General features: G+C 36.6%; 1 long non-coding RNA gene across 1 annotated transcript; it reads left to right on the plus strand.

The window, feature by feature from the left end:
* The first annotated feature begins 4691 nt into the window (after positions 1–4691).
* On the plus strand, positions 4692–10309 carry LOC119914652. Its single transcript, XR_005446803.1, has 2 exons — positions 4692–4881; positions 9339–10309. It is a non-coding gene; the product is annotated as an uncharacterized LOC119914652 (long non-coding RNA).
* Positions 10310–19401: the final 9092 nt, after the last annotated feature.

The raw sequence follows: 19401 nt of genomic DNA on the forward strand, positions 1-19401 counted from the left end.
CATGAGAAAGGATGACACTACCAAAGAACTATAATGTGACACGGCATTAAATTACATACAGTAGCGTGGCACAACATGATATGGTGTGACATGACTTAACATATCATGACATGATACACCATCATCTGGCATGGCACGATATGACATGACACAAAGTATGAGGACATAACATTACATTATACAACATCACAGGAGTTGATCAACAATACAGCACACTTGGTCTGTGGCGTTGGACAGATGTTTACAGCTGTGTAGTTCACAGTGTTGAGTGCAGACTGCTGCAGTGTAAACGATGCGCTGGTGTGTGTTGGGACGTTATCGACAGTTTCTGGGTGGAGTGATGAGCGTGGGAGCTGCACTGTGAGAGCATTATGGCCTGTAGCCCGTTCACTTTACAATTCATTACACTTCCAAGGACAAATGACTGCTAAATAACTCTGTCTGCCTCTCTCTCTGTCTCCCTCTCTAGCTCTGATCCATCATCATAAAACAACGACAGTAAAGACAACAACAAAAGCAATCAGAAACCTATTTTATATTAAACTACTAATAATTCTACCCCATTTATCATTGTAAATTATGATACAAACACACAAACAAACAAATTACATCAGGGTTGACTGTACTTTTAAAGTGAAAGATCCTCCTCCTCATCCACAAGACAGTATAACTAGATATTTGTGACCACCACCAATTTAGGTATTGGTCAAAATATTTTTAGATTTTTTTTCTGTAATAATAGGTGGTCCATGTTGTTGTTTTTTAACATTATGGTTCTGGTTGTTTTTCTGGTTGCTCTTATTTTGTGGTTGGTGCTTGTTATTTATTGCCACACAATCAGACCAAATTGCCGTTTTCTTTCACTTGATTCAGTAAATCGGAAATTGTGTTCATGTTGGCTGATTTCTCTTTGGACTCAAGCTGTGACAGAGGTTACTATCAGCAGTTTGCTTAAATATTTTAATTGAGATTTTTGTGGCAATTTTTCTGTTGCAACTTTTTAGAGATACTGTAGCCAAGGAGGTAAATGACACCCCCATTCCAACCCATCTCCAACTCAGGAAATAGCACACCATATTTCAATCCTTTAAACAAACTGGAGATTTGGGCAGCCATTCGGAGATCCTGAACCTGGCTGAATATTTTCCTGCATTGAAATAACACCCTTAAAGATTTCTGTAGGCATCAAAATGTTCTCAAAATGCTTTAATGTCAAAATTTTAAACTGTTAAAAACATATAACATTACATGAATATTCTTTGAAATAATGCACATTTCGCAAAATGTTCTGTGAATGTTACAAATCTGTTGTTTCCTCCAGAGCTTGTGGGAAACATAAGATAAGAAATTCTCCCTCCCATAGCATCAATAATACAAGAGTAAAATGAAAAGCCAGTCACAGGAAATTTCCAGTAAAGAACAATGCAATTTGGTACTAATTAAAGGGAGCAAAAGATTAATTTAAGCCCAAGAAAATATTCATTAATTATTTACTTATTACTGGAAACGTTATTCTCTCCATCTATTGAATTGTAATCTTGCCTGTGGACAAATTCAACATTTTTTGGCTTCAGCTGACCTGCTGTGCACTGACTAAAAGACTCTCTGTGTTACACATGAGCAATTATTTTTGATTAATTAATTGGAGTAGAACCAACTGAAAAGTGTCTGTATTATTCCTCCCACCGTTTGCAGTTCTTTCATGGACATTTCTTGGAAATAATTACTAAATCACAGACCTGTAACAGAGTGTTGCTAAATTCACTGAGCCTGAGTGATGAGAGGTTGTAAAAAGGAGAAAAGAAGCTGGAGGAGATGGCAAAGGAAGAGATGGGGAGGAGGAGCATGATGGGTAGTTGGGCAGATGTTGCTTTGTTTAAAGACTGTTGTGTAATTAAGGACAGAAGAACAGAAGCCTGACCCATTTTCTCCTTCTGATCAGCTGTCAGAGAAACAGGCAGGGGGCCTGCTGAGGGACGACCTGCCTCTCAGTCTGTCTGTATTTCTGTTTCTTCTTAAAACTTTTCGCTGTCTTGCTGAGGGAAGCCGATTTGAGAGGCAGCTGCCATTTTATTGTTCCACCTGACGTTCCACAATGCAGAGAAAGGAGATGGGAGGTAAGGCAGGAGGAAGAGAGAAAAGTAGAAGACGCGATAGAGAGAAGGAGTGAGAGGCACAGCAGGATGAGGAAGAGGAGGTGAAGAAAAATGACAAGGAGCAAGTATGAGAAGGAGGAAGAGGAAGAGGAGATGATGAAGGATGAGGAGGTGGAGGAGGAGATGGAGACCAGAGGCGAGAGAAGGATGTGGAAGATGAGAAGGAGGTGGAGAGGGTTAAAGGAAGAGATAAAGAAAGTTGAGGAACAGGAGTGGGATGAGGAGTTGAAGAAAGAGGAGTTGGTAAGTGGGGGAGGTGTAGGGGAAGATCCAGATGATAAAATGGAAGAGGTGTAGGAAAGGAAAGAAGGATGAAGTAATGAGGGACATGGGGAAGGGAGGGTGGAGGTGGTGGTGGGGTTGACTGTAAAGGAGCAGCTGCAGGAGGAGGAGGGGGAAGAGGAAGTGATTGAAGTCAATATGGCAGTGTAAACAAAACGCCAACATCGCTGCCAGGCAGAGACTCAAGCTCCGCCCCCTCACAGAAGGTTTATTTCAGTTCAAGAAGCTAAAAACATGCTCCTGAATTTGTATAAACGAATAACAGAAGAACTGAAATGATGAATATTCAAAAGACATGTCATAATAGGGGTCTTCTAACTGCCTGAACGTCGCTGAACAGTCACAAGCACAATCGTCACCTGAGAGGAATCCCGATTCAGCCTTTCAACGATGTGCAGCCACTTCTCCTCTCTGGGGCCAACAACAGTAACAGGCCAAGTGAACACTCCAAAAGCCAACAATGTGATAGTCCATGTCTCAAAAACCTGTCTGTGGCTCTCGGCCCCAAGCCCATTGGATCTTACTGAAGACATGCATCTTTAAAAACACCTCACTAATGTTTCATTGTTTTCATTTTACAGCAAACAACAGGAGGAAACAGTGTATTTGTTGGGGCCTATTTTCAGCTGCGGATTAATCCACATCCTATAGTGAGTATTTGGGGCAGCAGGACAGTGTATGTGGGATTGAGTCAGAATAAACAGATATAAAAAAGATGCATCAGGCTTTGATACCTATGAAGAACTTGTTAGTAAGATACCTTCATTATTAGTTTGGGTTTTTACGTGGGATTCGTTGACACTAAGAAAATATAGAACTTCACCAGCCTCATCCTTTAATGTGGATGATCACAAAATAGCAAATGTTAAGTACAAGTTACAAATATAATGTGTGTAACACTGTGCAAATTGAGCATGTTTCAAAGGCTGCAGTGTTGTTGACCTCTTACAGACTTGCTTGGAATTTCTTCAGCACGACCATGCTGTGAAACACTGAGTTATTCTAATAAAGTGGAGAGAGAATATTGTCTTGACCTAATTATACGTTTATTTAAATATCTTAACACGCACGACATTAACCGTGGAAGTAAAAGTTTGGTCGCTGAGTTGTTTGCAGACCTTAGTGCCGTTACAGTAGAAGATTAACTGACCGACTGTCTGTCTGCTGAGATAATCATTAGCCTGACTATCTGCTCTCTGTGCAAAGTCACGTTGTGTCAAATGGTGAGACATTGCATTTATTATTTGCATTTCTCAGGTTATATTTGCTGTATTTCAGCTTACTGTCTTGGCTTTTTACAAAGTTGTATGTTTCAGATACATTTTAACATCTGCATTATAATACAGCTATTAGGAATACTGTGTGTTGTTTAACATAATTTAATAACGTTAGCTTTAAGCTGTGTTTTTTTATATTTGATTTTAATTCATTCATTTTATTTTGTGTTGTTGTCAATTTACTTTTAAATCTTGTTATGACAAGTTAAAAAGGACTGAACATGAAATGAAGCATGATATCATTTAAGTTTTAAAGTATTCTTTAATGTATTAAAATATTTAAAAGGTATTTTAAAAATAATTTAAAAAAACACACTTCTTAAGGATCTGTAGGAACTGTAACAGCACTATTTTAGAATTTAAAAAAATTGTAAGCATCTTTTGTAAACAGAGGTTAAAGTTGGTCTTTATTGTAAGTTAACTGTTAAAATGTTTGAAGGAAGTTTAAATTTTGTATAAATATCAGCTTGTGAAAATATAATTTGTTAAAAACGTTTTCAGGGTTCATTTATTTAGATTTTCACTGACTTGATTTGACCTTTAGAGAAACACGCTGAGAAACAGGAACTGCCTTTCTCAAGTCAACTCAGTTTATAATTAAATTATTAAAGAAATAAAGACAGACAAACAACAAAACAACAAATGATAATTAACTATATCACATGCATCAAAACATAAATGCATAATTGTTAGACACAAGAATCCAGGTTGCAACTCAATGCTCTGTTTCCCGGTGAGTCACAGTAGCTGTGATTGAACATAAGCAGGAGGTTTTAAAATGGGAATAAAGCTGCAGCAATGCAGGTTGATCAGGACGTTTCCTTCTCCTGCTTCCTCCTCTCCATTCTGTCCTCTCTTGCGCTCTCTCTCTCTCTCTCTCTCTCTCTCTCTGTCCTGGGCCATCTGCTGTGTACAGAGCAGCAGTATTGATCTGCAGCTTTGTGCTGGAGACCACATGCTAATCTATAGCGTTAGTGACAAACACTGCTTCGCTTTGCCTTGCATCTGTCCCACTGACTCTCTCTCTCTCTCTCTCTCTCTCTCTCTTTTCTCTCAATATAACCAGTGTCATCCTCCCTCCCTCTCTCCCTCTAAATGACCCAGCAGTTTTTGGACGGGGGTCCATCTGTCCTGCTGTAAACTCCTCCTGCAGTGGTTGGTTGCTGGTGAGTCCTGTTCAGTGTGTTTTGGTGTTTCATGGCAGCCATATTTGGTGTTAAATATAAATTATATATATGAGAAGAAGAGAGATTTTGAAATAGAAAGAATACAGACTTTGATGAGATTTGAGTTTGATAGAGATTTATGCATAATACTATATAGAATTTTAGAGCTAGATTTATATAAAGAAGATAAATATATAGAGATAATGTTGAGTTTGATGGAGATACATAAAGATAATATTCTAAGCTATGTACAGATATTGTGGAGATTTAATTAAGGAACAATTTATTTGAGATAAAACAGAATTAAATATTTATATGGTGATGAAACTGGGTTTTATACACATATAAAAATATAATATAAATTAGTTAGATTAGTAGAGATAATATAGAAACAACACCTTATATAAAGATGATGTATCAACTTAGACATTTATAAATGCATATTTTGAAATATGAGATTTTAAATTTGAGATACTTACAGGTTTTATTAGAGATAGTGTACGTAAAGATTAAACAGAAATTATGAAGATGAATATAGACAGATACAGAAATACTGAGCTCATTTGTGGAGTTACATAAATACTTAGCGATTAAACGTGTTTATTGGTATTCGTAGGATAAAATGTGGAACTGTATTTAAATACATAAAATAAAGTTTCATAAACACAGATAGAGAGAATACACAGTTATACAAAGAAACACACACACACACACAGACTTGTATACACATATTTGATGGAGATACTTGCGTGATCCTTGCTGTGGTTGGGTTGTATCCACATGGGGAAATGCACTTAGTGTAAGTTGCTATGGATAAAACCATCAGCTAAATAAATATAATGCAATGTAATATTTTGAAGACGGATACATATGAAAGAAAGTTATACTGTAGATTAGTAGAGAAAATGTACACACTGAAAGACATACAATACAATACATATACAAAAATATATAGAGATGATACAAAGATGTGCATAAACAACAAGGGAGCAATTTATACACACATATTATACAATTATACAGAGATTTTTAGGGATGGAATGTAGATTTACAGACATTCATAGAGCCAATCCCAGCTGACATCGGGCGCAAGGCGGGGTACACCCTGGACAGGTCGGCTTTTAAATGTATGGAACCAAAATATAACTTTATAAATGCACATATATGCAGATAATACACAGTGACATGTATAGAGATACATAGAATAAAATTATATTGAGATTTTATTACAGATGTAGAGACAAATAGAAATTTAATATAAAGAGATGACAGCTATTTATATTTAGATCATACACATGTGTGTAGGTAGAGTGATGCATATCCAAAGCTATAAATAATTATGTGGAGGTAATCTAAAGATTTATAAAGATTTTTGGGTCCAGGCATGCATATATATACTATGGTTACCATATATAAATAGAGATAATATAGAAATGTATATACATTTATAGAGATAAAATATGAGGAGGCTGTACATACAGTATATCGGATAAAATAGCTGTAAAAAAAGATGTTGCTGCCTGTCGCACTCACTATCTAAATGTAATAATAATAACAATAAAACTGCAGCATCTCACAGCCTATTCTTAGCCATTTGGGGAAAAAACTGAGAAAATGAAGGCACACTTCCATCGTCTTCCTTCTTTCTTCTATTCTTCTATCTCCTCCCCCTTTTCTTCTTATTCTTCCTCCCTCATCCTCTTTCCCTTCCTCCTTTATTCTCTTCAAGTCTTTTCAAACTTTTCGGACCTGCTGCCTCTTTTGTTGCAGTTCTGTTGGCCGTGAAATCTGCTTTTAATCGGAACACAATGGCCGCGTGCAGAGCCGACCCGCTGTATTCAAATGTGACCGCACGCCATTATCACGGCATTTCCAACTCTAAATAAACACTAATTTAATAGCCCTTCATCTCACACTATATGACTTTGTATATTAGTCATGTACAAACCGCTGCTAAATTCCAGACAACTGCAACCAAATAGCCCTTAAAAAAATTGACCTTTATGGTTTTGTGCTGAGAATTAATTCTTCAATCATTTAATACAACCAAAATACCCCACAATTTCACAGGTATAATTACATCTAAGGTTGTGTTACTTTTTAAGCGATTCATGATCAGCAATTACAAAAAAACAAAGGGGGAAAAAAGGAAGCAAAAGAAATGGAACTGTTTAACTGATGCTGCCATACTTTTAAGAATAAAGGATGCTGAATTCATGAACATGCAATACTTGTTTCATTTCATTAATGATGTGAAAGACAACAATCATCATTTCTGTAAATGTGCTATTGTTAGCCTGCAGGCTAATATTCAGCAGCAGTCCTTTGGCAAGATGTTCAGAAAGTGACAAGTTAAGAAATACAAACAGAGAGAAATGCAGAAAGACACTGAAATGCACAAGCAACAAAAACAAGCCAGGAAGAAGCAAAATATTGCTGCAACAATACAATGACCACATCCACTATGCATTACATGCAGCCATGCAAAGCAGGATAAAGCAACTGAGCACAAATGAGCAATACTGTTTTTCTACACATTAGCCATACAGAACAGTAAGACATAAATAGTATATGATAAAACAATTGTATTCCACAATAGCAGTCATCTTAATAAGAAGTTCGTAGAAATAATTTAAAAGTGGGTTAAATGAAAAAAACTACATCACACACACACAGTCATCGTAAAACAAATATTAATCCCACACTTTGTCCGTAAATATGCTCAAATCAGATTGTAATTGTGCATACTTTGGGATATTAACACTTAAAAAGAAAATGCCAGGACCAGGAATGTCATTGTTTAATTAATTTTCTGTAAATTCTAGTCCAGCCTGGCAAGTCATTTGTTGGCATTACGAGACTTCAAATCCTCCCCCCATCCACAGGACAGTACCTCAAAATAATTAATTTACAGCAGTTAGTAAATTAGGCACTTTGTAACTGCCATTACTCAATTTAAACCTAAAAATAACAGTAAACATTTAATTAAATGACACATTTTAAGTGATTTTAGTCACTGATCTCACTCACTGAGGGTTCACAGTAATACGCAGTAAGACAGATACAAAAGGAAAAATAAACAGGGCACAGCATAAACTGTGTAAAAACAAAACGATTTGGAATCAGTTTTTCCTGAAATTGAGGTAAGAAGGCAAGAAAATATATTCTGAAATGACATCTTTAATCAGGATATTTTTCATAATTCACATCACTAAAGGGCTCATCGTCTTCCCTCATTAGTTACAAAGCAGTTGACAGTTTGAGTGCACACACACTCTCTCCCTTTCTCTCTCTTTCACACACACACACACACACGTATATGTTTTTTCAAAGATCAGAGAGAACATGGCCACAGGCAGAGGCAGCTCATGCTAATTCAGATCAATATTAGTGATAAATTTCCATGTGAGCTCAGTTTCCTCCCAGAGAAGCAGCTCGGTGTTCTGAGGACTGCTTTACCTCTCATCTGTGCACGTTGGTTAACAACAACAAAACTGTGTGTGTGTGTGTGTGTGTGCGTGTGTGTGTGTGTGTATATGCATATATATATATATATATATATATATATGTAGCAGCTGAAAATGTAAAACTATTAACCATATGTATTCATGTAACCGTGGCTGTAGCTGAGGGCACTGAGGTCCTCAATTTTTCTGTAAATTTGGGGACCTGAAGAGGAGCTTTCATTTTATCATTTAAAGGCTTGTGTTTTTAAAAGGCAGATATATATATATCTGCCTTTATATATAGACTCTCTGACAAAACATAACTCTTTTTTCCGCCATAAATTATTGCTACTCTAGTATGTGATGTGGTTTGTTCCTGTTTCTCAGTATATAAAGCGTTGCATTCTAATGCTGACAGAGCACTGTCTGTCCAACTAGAGTAGAAGTCCTGAATGTACTAATGCTTTGAACTTGCAGAAAATTATACAAAATTTCATTTATATTCCAACTCTGAACACTGCTGCAAATATATAAAATTACAGACATGAGCTTTAAAGCCCCGCTGCTCTATTTGTTTTAGACCTTATTAACTGAGCTAAAGTCATAGAGTTCGACAAATAAATATTGTCATTTTGTGTGTTCATCAGGCAAAATAGCATCAACTGTGCGCATGCTATGTATCAGAAACATTTATAACTTAAGCTAGTTATATTAAGACCTGTCAATTATTTGAGTCTGAGTAGTTTTAATTTTTGATTGTGGCTGTAGTTACGGTTTGACTTGTTTTTAGCTTACAGACTGTGACTTTAGTGCTTTGTTGATAAAGTCCTTGTTGACAAAGTAATTCTCCAAATCACAGCACAGTCATCATTTATTAACCAAAGGACTTAAGGAGGGGGGTCTTCCTCCTCCTCCTCATCTTCCTCCTCCCTGCATGATTATTTAATGTCCTCTGGCATGTTGCTCTTTTAATCATAACATTTGATTTATTGATTTCCTCTCGGCCCGAAGACGGGGCCAACAATCAGCTCGACGGCTGCAGACTGAGGCCGAGGTTTTGGGAGTTTTCACACTTCTGATCAAAGAGAAGCAGAAGAGGCTGAAGAAGAGCTGCATTAATATTTCAGAGCTCCACATGGTTGAATCAGAGACGACAGCAGATTAGTGGAGCTGTTTTATGTGCCAAAACAGATTCACCTTGGTGCTCTGCAGTCAAATTTCTTGCTCAAAGTAAAAGACGCACCATGTTAATAATTTTCCTGTAAGTGATAAAAATTTCTTAATTAATCCAATAATTTCATTTTTGCTTCTTTGTAGGTCTAGACCCAATTGATGGCTTGTCCTCTCTGTGTGCGCTCCTTTTGAATATATAGTCAGAGGATGATCAAGGTTAACTTTATGACTTTTTATCTACTATAGACTCATGTCCTATGTATGATACTGACTGGAATTTATTATTCAATTTTTTTTCCCGACTTTGTTTCTATTTGTATTAAAAACCAATTGTTTTTCTATTTTGTATTTTGTTTTGTTTTTCCTTGTCTTTTGTCATTCTGTACTTTACCTCAAACTTTGACCTTAAATGTTGTATTCACATATTTCATTTCATCTCCACACATATACAGTATACACAAACACACACATACACACATAGATGATATTCTGAAACTGAAAACAATAATGCCTCACAGTGGATTGGTCTGCAGCCTAACTTTTTCAGACCCTCAGTGACTTCATTTCTAAAAATCTCCTGCTGGACAATGTTTTTATTGTCCCAACCAACAGTGACATGAAATATCTGCCCTTGGATATGTAGACATGTCTATTTTGCAGGTCTTTCTTGATCATAAAGGTCATTTGGTCCTCTTTTGATAGGCAGGAGGGCTCTGATTTGACAAACCTCTCTGTATAAAAGTCATGTACTGGATGCAGACACTGATATTTTCATATTTGTTTTCATAATGTATTTATTGTATAATGAATATGTATTTAATTGAAAACTAGAAAAATAATATAATAATAATAAACACAAATTCATGCAAAATTAAAACCAGTTGTTAGTGTTGTTTAAACACCTATTTCCTTACAGATTTGCTTATTTTTTAACCTACTACCTATATACATTTGTATATACTTATTTATTTGTTGTGTATCTGTGTTTATTTATGTTAAATAAATTAAAATTTATCATTTTTATTTAGTTTTCTAGGGGTTTTCCTGTCAAACTTATTGTTACTTAAAAAAACTCTTTTATCTCATATTTCAGCAGTGACTGTCCTACACTGATCAATAAAGTTTCCTCATTCTAAACATAAATTCTGCTGCTAGATCATAAAAATCTGCAAAACTATAATAAAAGATGAGTTACACTTTACAGTCTTTACATGAACATGAATCAATCACTAATTTTTTTAAACCTTACATTTTCTTTACAGTCTCTGATAAAAATGTATGTTTTACATCTTCAAATACAAAACATTAAAATATCAAATGTTTGAAAGTTTACAAATTGCTTTATTCCAATTCAAATGAATCTGTGAGATTACGATGGCCTGTTTTAAATCCAGCTGTTGACTCCTGCAGGTTTTCTTCGCTACAGCTAAAAGGGTCAGAGGTCAGAGGTCAGCCACCCCTGGCGCAAGCCATCTGACTTCTCTCATTTACATACATGCTGACCTACATTCACGTGATGGTTGTATTTCTATTCCTTAAATATCTTCACTTCTCTTCTAGAAGTTCTATAAATTAACATCAAAAAATACAATGTAATTAAAGCATGAAAAAGTATTTCTGTACATATTCTTGGCATGTTTTAACTACTGGCTATATTTTATTTTACACTTATTTTGGTCTATGTTGTAAATACCATTATTGATCATTATTGATAATTTCAGATCTTCTCATGTAGAAATAATGGCATCATTCATCAGTAGGAGATAGTGATTGATTATGAGTTTGGGGACAGGACGTACGTGCAAGGAGTAGTAGCTATTTATACACACACACACATGCACTCACACACAAACATGCACACACACCAAAATTTTCTCAGTTTCAGTTTAAATGCCATATTGTACTTTAATTCAAATGAAATGTCATATTACTATATTAGAGATATGTTTCTCTTTTGAGTGCATTGTATTTATTATTTGTTATATCCAATCAATGTATTCATTTTGTGAAAAAGCAAAAATGTTTGTAAATGTCTTTATTAGCTTAATGAAAAGACGACTCCTTCACTGCAGAGGATTTTCTTGTTGACTGTGTGTTACGGCAACTCCACGTTTTCAGTTGCGGATGTGTTCAAAACTTACAAATTATCTGTTTTGTTAAATCATTTTTGACAAAATTCCCTTTTTCTCATCCTCCTCTCAGAATAATAAGACACTCCCTGACCTCTGAGGTTGGGCAATTCACCACACTCCCTATAAGCCAGCAGCACAGTATCGACCTGCAGGTTGCTGCTGCTGTCTAACATCATTTCTGTTTGCATTTCAGAAAATATGTGTGCCTGTGTGTGGTTGTGTGCATGCTCTTGTTCTTTGTGGGGAGTTTAAGTTTTTGACCTTGAGGATATTTTTTGTAAATGAGCAAATTTTAAAGACTATTTTCAGAAATTAGGACTTTTAGTGAAGTTAGGACTTTTTTTTGTAAAGTTTAGACATTTCAGGAAAGTGAAGACATTTTGACTTGTTTTAAGGGTTGAAGGTATTCTGCGGAAATCCATTCCCATGACAAATACCATGACATACAGCGAAAAAACGACACAGCAAGTAATGTACCTAATGTTAGCTAAGTTGTGGGTTAGCAAACTGTTTCTTGCTACTGTGAAACTAACATCCAGAGTGGACGAGACAGTCCCAGAGCCAGTACACCAGCTCCAGACAACGATACTCACAACTCTCTGGCTACTATAGCTAACATGACAACAACTGTAAAGTAAGCTGAATGTCTGTGGGCAAGTAATTTAACATTACCTGATGGACAAATCAGGGCTGGTATGGCTGGAATAGTGCTGTACGATACGAGTGACTTTGTTTGTTTCTCAGAGCCAGGGATAAGTTCAGTGGCATCAACGTAGCGTAACTTTTTTCTTTCAACAGAAATGAAGGTGCCTCGAATACCCTGTTGTGTGCGCAGGCGCACTGCATTTTCCTGCCTATTTAACGTTGTTGTGTTTACAAACTTATCACAGCTGATTGGGTAACAACTGTGGCATGCACACCAAACGGGAGAAAACATACCTCAAAGCCCGTCATGGTCACCCGAGCAGACCATGAGGAGATATTCCACGAATTTGACAAAAATAACTGCATCAGATTAGAATCACTTACCCTTACCATGAAGCTGGGGAACAGATTATGTCAATGAGGATCCTAAGAAATGTTAAATTTGTGTGTGTGTGTGTGTGTGTGTGTGTGTGTGTGTGTTTAATTCCTACATATGAGGACTGGAACCAGTATTAACCAGCAGAGTGAGGACATTTTTGGAAAGTGAGGACATATTGGCCGGTCATCAGAACTTCAACGGGCTGTTTCGGGGGTTAAGACTTGATTTTAGGGGTTAGATTAGAATTAGGTTGAGGTTAGGGGTAGTTGTAATGGTTAAGGTTAGGGTAAGGGTCCAGGGAATGCATTATGTCATTGAGGGTCCTCACAACTATAGGAGTACAAGTAAGTGTGTGTGTGAGGTTTTTTTTTTGTCAAATTAACCCCTTAACGCCGATTGTCACAAATTCACATCATACCTCTTCCTTTCAGACTCCAGCCAAGATAGCGCATGTATTCCCCCAATGCCTGTTTGTGCATATTCAGTACAAACCTAGGGACCTTTTGCAAGCACTGGTTTCTCATTTATTTCTGTTGTCGCTAATTTGTTAATGTACATCATACCTGAATTTATATCTTTTCTATTGAAAAATTAACTCCACTTAATTTAACATCAGGTTCAAAGCAATTGAAAATGCTTTTTATTTTTATTTTCTTTGTAAACAAATTCTGGCATCAAGGGGTGTTGTCCGTCAGAGTCTTACACTGACAATCTTATCTTTAAAGTTGTTGAAAGACAGAAAAACACAGTGTCTCTGTACACACAAAAGATATAAACACACACAAACACACACTGACTCCCCCATTAGCTGATCTGAGGCTTGCATATGGTTTGCATGTTTGGTTTTGTTACACAACATCACCTTTCCATACAACAACAATGAAATCCACCAAAGCATTTTTTCCTGACGCCAGCGTCTTTTTCCAGTTCATTCCCATGGGAATAATTCCTGCCGCGTTTTTACTAGCTGGTAAAAACGGCAGGAGCGTGACGAGGCGCTGAGCGTCTTTTCCGCGCTGAGCGTTTTTTTCCAGTTGCCGAGAGTTGAAAAATGTTCAACTTTGGGAAAAACGCTGTGCTCATCGCTGTCATTTTGTACCCAGCCGTCCAATCACAGTGCAGGAGGGGCGGGACAAACATCGATCTTGAACAAAATGATGCGCCTACTCGTCAAGGTGTTTCCTCGTCCGCAAAATCTCATAAACGCCACGTAGGGACAGCCTGTGCTCTCATGTTTCAGCCTTCTCTTCATGCAGAGCAAAGGCCAGAGCAAGTAGGCCTACATACTTTGTGGTGACATTTATACATTCACTAAAATTAAGTAGGCTACTCTGCTTGCAACACATCACCTCCACGGAAATTATGCATCATAGCAACCACAGCGTCTCGAATAAAAACCACTGCTCCTCCAAAACGCACCCTAGCGCTCCCTGCTAGGCGTTTTCAGAACAGCAGGTGGCGTTTTCAGCTGGCAAAAAATGCTTTGGTGGACACGGGCCCTAAGTGACATGACACCAATAAACTCATTGGGTAAAGTGAGATAAAGATATGAGTAACAGTGAGATCAGTTGATGAAGTGAAGGACTGTAAAAAAAAATTTTTTTTTAAATACATGAATTAAATTACTCTATACTAAGAAATGAGGTTGGACGGTACATTTTGTAATAAAAATATACAATTAGAATTATCCTTAAAATTAACTGACAGAACCTCAAATTCTATTCTGGTCTATTCTGTTTTGAACATGTTATGCCCATTGACTGTACTGTACTGTGCCACATGGACCTCTGTCTCCTCCCCCCACAAAAGGTTAAAGGTCACAGAATAGGGTCCGACCATTGTGCAACGTGGACAAATCATTGTTTACTATTGATAATGTGGCATAGACACACACACACACACACACACAATTATTTTCTAATACACATTATCATTACCATCCCAGTCTTTAGCTTTAGGGCACTTTTACACCTGTAGTTCAATTGATTAGGTTCAAACCAAGAAAATAAATATCCATACAGACTGACATGTAGCTTATTACTGTAATTGGACTGGTGATGTCATCCTGCATGATTAGTGCTACATGGACCCACATGGAAAAAACAAACTGATGGCTGACAGCAGGTCTTTTTCATGTGTTACTTTTTCTTCTCTTGTGGTCACAATAAATTCATGGAGAAATAACAGGATGTGAATATTAATGGCCGAGACTGCAACTGGACCTCATTCCATTTACAGTAATAAAAAGGTAGAACAGGAACAAAAAAAGAGGTGTCTTTTACTGTAATATTATGGGAGATACAGTGTGGTCGCTACATTTCACTCACTAGTAAAATAAGTGGCGTAGGACACAAGCACAACACACCTCTGAACTCATTGTCACTTTCTGATTCATCAGGGACAACCCCTGTGTTAATGTGGTGACACACATGTTGCCATGGTTACCAAATGATTCGCATAAATATATACCCTGCTTATAATATCACTTCCTTGACAGTTCACAATCAGCAGGTGACAGGTCTGGGTCAAAGCACCCTACTGTATGTTTCCAATCATGAACTGAACTTTGCACATGTGGAAATTTTGAACTGGTGGCTGGTGGCACTAGAAGAAAAGTCAGAAGGTCAAATAAATTTACAACAGATACATTTCTAAAGACTTTGGTCAATAGATACGTGTTGGAAGGACAGATGGATGGACTGACTCACATCAAAACAACCATTGATTTCAAAAATGGCACCACCTTGACAAACATAGCAACCCTAAAAACTAGTAGCAACTTAATCACATTACGGCTTTTTCTGTGGGGCAAGACATGATAAATTGTGAACCTTGACAAGAATGTAGATAAGTCTAAAAAACAGAACAAACCTCAAACTTCAAAGTACATAAAGTATTATTATAAACAACAGATAACAGATTTCAGAAATGATCAGCAAACACTCACTCAAAACAAGACAGGATTCACTTTGTCAAATTCATAATTTCATTCATTTTAATGACTAAATGATTAAACAAATACAGAGTAGATATAGTTTCTTTCAAGTGTATGAATAAAACATATTTGTAAATCTACAGCATAATGTGTATGATATCTAAATGTGGCTTTAGAATATATAACTCTAAACAGAGTGTTCTTTAAAGACATATCGTTTTGAATGGAGCCAGCCTCGTTAATATCTTTCATTCAAAGTGCCAAAAAATACATTCTGGAAAAATGTTACATGAAACTTGTATTTTATGATGTTTTATATAACAAAAATAAAATGTTCCATAAAATACAGTTACATCCTCTTGACTTAAGCGAGTTTGTAATGTGCTCAAGTCAAAAAGTAACATCATTTTCTACTAATTTGAAGTAGTGAGTTTAATTTTCATGCCAACAATCTTTTTGTCAAAGTCCTGAAAATGTTTCAAGTCATAGAAACTGTAGGAGACAAACAAACAAACAAGGCAAAGCTTAGCTGAAATTCAGCTACAAAATAGTTTTCCATGTTTTCTCATAAAGACATGGCAGCAAATATGAAAATACATGAAAAAAGAAGAGTGACTCCCTTGCAAAAAATATAATTCACAATTGATACACCTGAAAACCACATGTCTATGAGTGAACTTATCACATGTGAAACGATGTTTCACAGGTAAGAAATTCACATTTTCTTTCATGTAAGGTGTAGGTGGCGTGGGGGTTTGACAGACTTCTGTAACTGGTTAATCACAGGTTTGACCCCTCTCATAATAATAACCAAAGTTATAATAGTCTTGTTGTGTCTCTTTAACCATCAGAACCCTTGTCTCTGTACATTTTATATTGTATATTTATGTTTCTTTGTGGAGAATGTCTAGATGCAAATTCCAGATTACAACGTGTGAAACAATCTGGATACATGATATGATGGAAATTATGTAGCAACAGAAATATGTATCAGTTCCCATGTAAAAACACACACTTGATGGACTAGAAAAACATTAACATTCCACAAAACACAAACACTCAAAAAAACACAACCAAAAAAAACAACCATAAATTCAGTTTGTACAACTGTACCATTCACAAAACCCTGAGTATACTAATGCACACATAGCCTATGGGATGCCAAGTGGGCCAAAGAAATTACAACAGCTGGGGTGTATTTTGCCATTAACCATAACCTTACTTTAGTCAAAATAATTGTATGTTTTGTGTGATATGTAAAAACTGTGATTTGTGTCTGTGAGAATATAATGCCTTTTTGTTTTAATCTGCTGCGGCCCTCTTGTCTCACACCGTCTTATGCTGGGCACATTAAAAACACTTCAAGTCCTAAAAAGTCAGAATTAGAACTCAAGTTCAAGATTTTTTTTTGCTGGTACTTGTGGCTCAACCACTTTCTTAACAAACAAAACAGCTAATGCATTTTCTTATAGATACAGTAGTTATTTTCTTTCTTCAAGAACTGAAATTCCAGCCCAGGATCCCCAGGAATTGTGTTCGTATTGAACGAAAGCAGAGTTCACAGCCAATGCCAACGTTTGGAACTAATGCAAGATGTAGTGTGCCCTTAGGTGGAAAGTATGGGTGTGGAGGTCAGGGTGATGGATGGAAAATGGCGTATCTAACATTTATACAGGAGGACCAGAGTTTGCCTTCCGTCACTATCTCCTTGTAGATTCATAATCCAGCAGCAACAACCTGCACTCTTTATCCTTGGCCCTTGTAGTTGATTATGTAATCATTTAGAACAAGGATTTAAGAATTTACAATATAACAATTTTAAAACACCTAATATTGATATTGTATTGATATGATTTTTCTCTTTTACCCAAATACGTTTTATTAAATGTAAGCGCTAAAATGAAACATGTCAAAAAATAATTATTTCTTTCAAATCACCAACCAAAAATATTGATCAAAATATCCAAAACAATCAGGATTGTAATTTGTTTGTAAACTGTTGTGCTTACTTAGTCTTAAGGTAAGATCCCTATATTCCCTTGCGCTCGAGCAGAAGCAAATGTAAATAAATAAATAAATAAAACTGTGTGTGAATGGAGCCAAAGGGCTAAAATGGAGTTTCATGAGACTGTGGGACTACAGGCTACATTCTAACAGATATCGCTGATTTTCAAACCCTGATATTTTTGAAAAACACACAAAAATGGAGGGGAAAAAATAAAGAAATTACCACAACATAGATGAAATAAATGGCAGCATACTGGCTCAAAATGAATCTTCCTGATAAGTTGCATAGTGCTGGCTAAACAACCAGCTACAGTAGCTGATGCAGTTAGTTAGTTAGTCATCTTTACAAAGGAGGTCTGTCACTTAAAAAAACTAGAACTAGCATGTAATTTGTTCAAATATATTTGAAAACAACCCACACAGCCTAATAATAATACATCGTAGAATTGACATTGTCCCATTCATTTGCAGTGCCGATGCTGTCTTATTGTCTCTCCATACCTTTATCCACAATTTAGTTATAGCTATGGTCTATCCCTGTCTGTGCTTCTCCAGCTGTTAAAGATGTCTTGTGGACTCACAAGCTTACTCTTATGTCCTTACAGATTATGACTGAGTTTGTTGTTGCTGTGGTAGAGTATTGTACTGTATCACCCTTGTATCCAGCAAAAAAGCTCTAATAAAGCCACTGTACACTACCTGCCCACCTACCACCAAATGGCAAAAAGAAAAAGTTTGCGACTTGCTGGTGAAAAAAGCAAGCAGCAGCTTAACGAACCAAATACTTTTCTAAGGAGTTGGTTGGACCAAACCAGAGCTAAAAGGAGGTCACAAATCCTATTAAGATAATGTTGCTCTGTGTCTGCTGGATGTGCAATTAGGTAGCTGGTTTACACTTTTGCTGTAATAATTTTATAAGGCAATAATATGTCAATGGTGCGTTTCAACTTGTTCTGCTGTATCCAAGGTGCCAAAGCTTCAGGAGTTGCAGATTTAAGAATAAATGTACTGAAATCTGAAATCGAATTTTTTTAATAAACCTGTGACTAAATTACTATGCACATGACTAATCTATGATTAGTTTATCTTAATTTTGCACTCATTCTAGGTTATTGTATAAGATTAAAGTGTATCAGTGTCAACAGTAGCAACAGAGAATTATGTCCTGTTTTCTTAAGCAGGCCACTATCACTGCTCTTCCTTTTCAGACTTACAGATCAGTATGTCTAATGCTAGGGTCAGACTACACGAAATCAGCCCATTAATGACCCTACCCAACAGACATGGGGTGAAGCACCAGCCCATTCTCATTCCCAGGTCATCAAATACCTGGGCTTTGTCACATCCTTTGGCATCTGGTACCAACGCACATGACTTTAGCGTCATAGTTTAACGCGCAACGGGAAGCCCTTTGGCATCATGGTTCAATAAACTGAGAGACTGGTGTGCATTTCCCATGTGAAACAAAAAGTCAACAATGATTATTTTTAGTTAAAGTGGTCATATTATGCTCATTTGCAGGTTCATCATTTTGTTTAGTGGTTGCACTAGAACAGGTTTACATGGTTTGATTTTCAAAAAACACCATATTTTTTGTCATACTGCACATTGCTGAAGCTCCTCTTTTCACCCTGTGTGTTGAACACTCCATTTTAGCTGCAGAGTGAGGCATCTTACTTCTAAAGATCTTTGTTGGGAGTTGCGCATGCGCAGTACCTAGTTAAGGACTACTAGCCAATCAGAAGCAGAGTAGGGCGGGTCCTGAAAAGCTGGTTCAGCTGTATATCCCCTTACCAGCTTAGC

This window comes from Micropterus salmoides, unplaced genomic scaffold, assembly GCF_014851395.1.
Source record: "Micropterus salmoides isolate LMB-PRFRI ecotype aquatic unplaced genomic scaffold, ASM1485139v1 Ms_hic_scaffold_20, whole genome shotgun sequence".
NCBI classification, from domain to species: domain Eukaryota; kingdom Metazoa; phylum Chordata; class Actinopteri; order Centrarchiformes; family Centrarchidae; genus Micropterus; species Micropterus salmoides.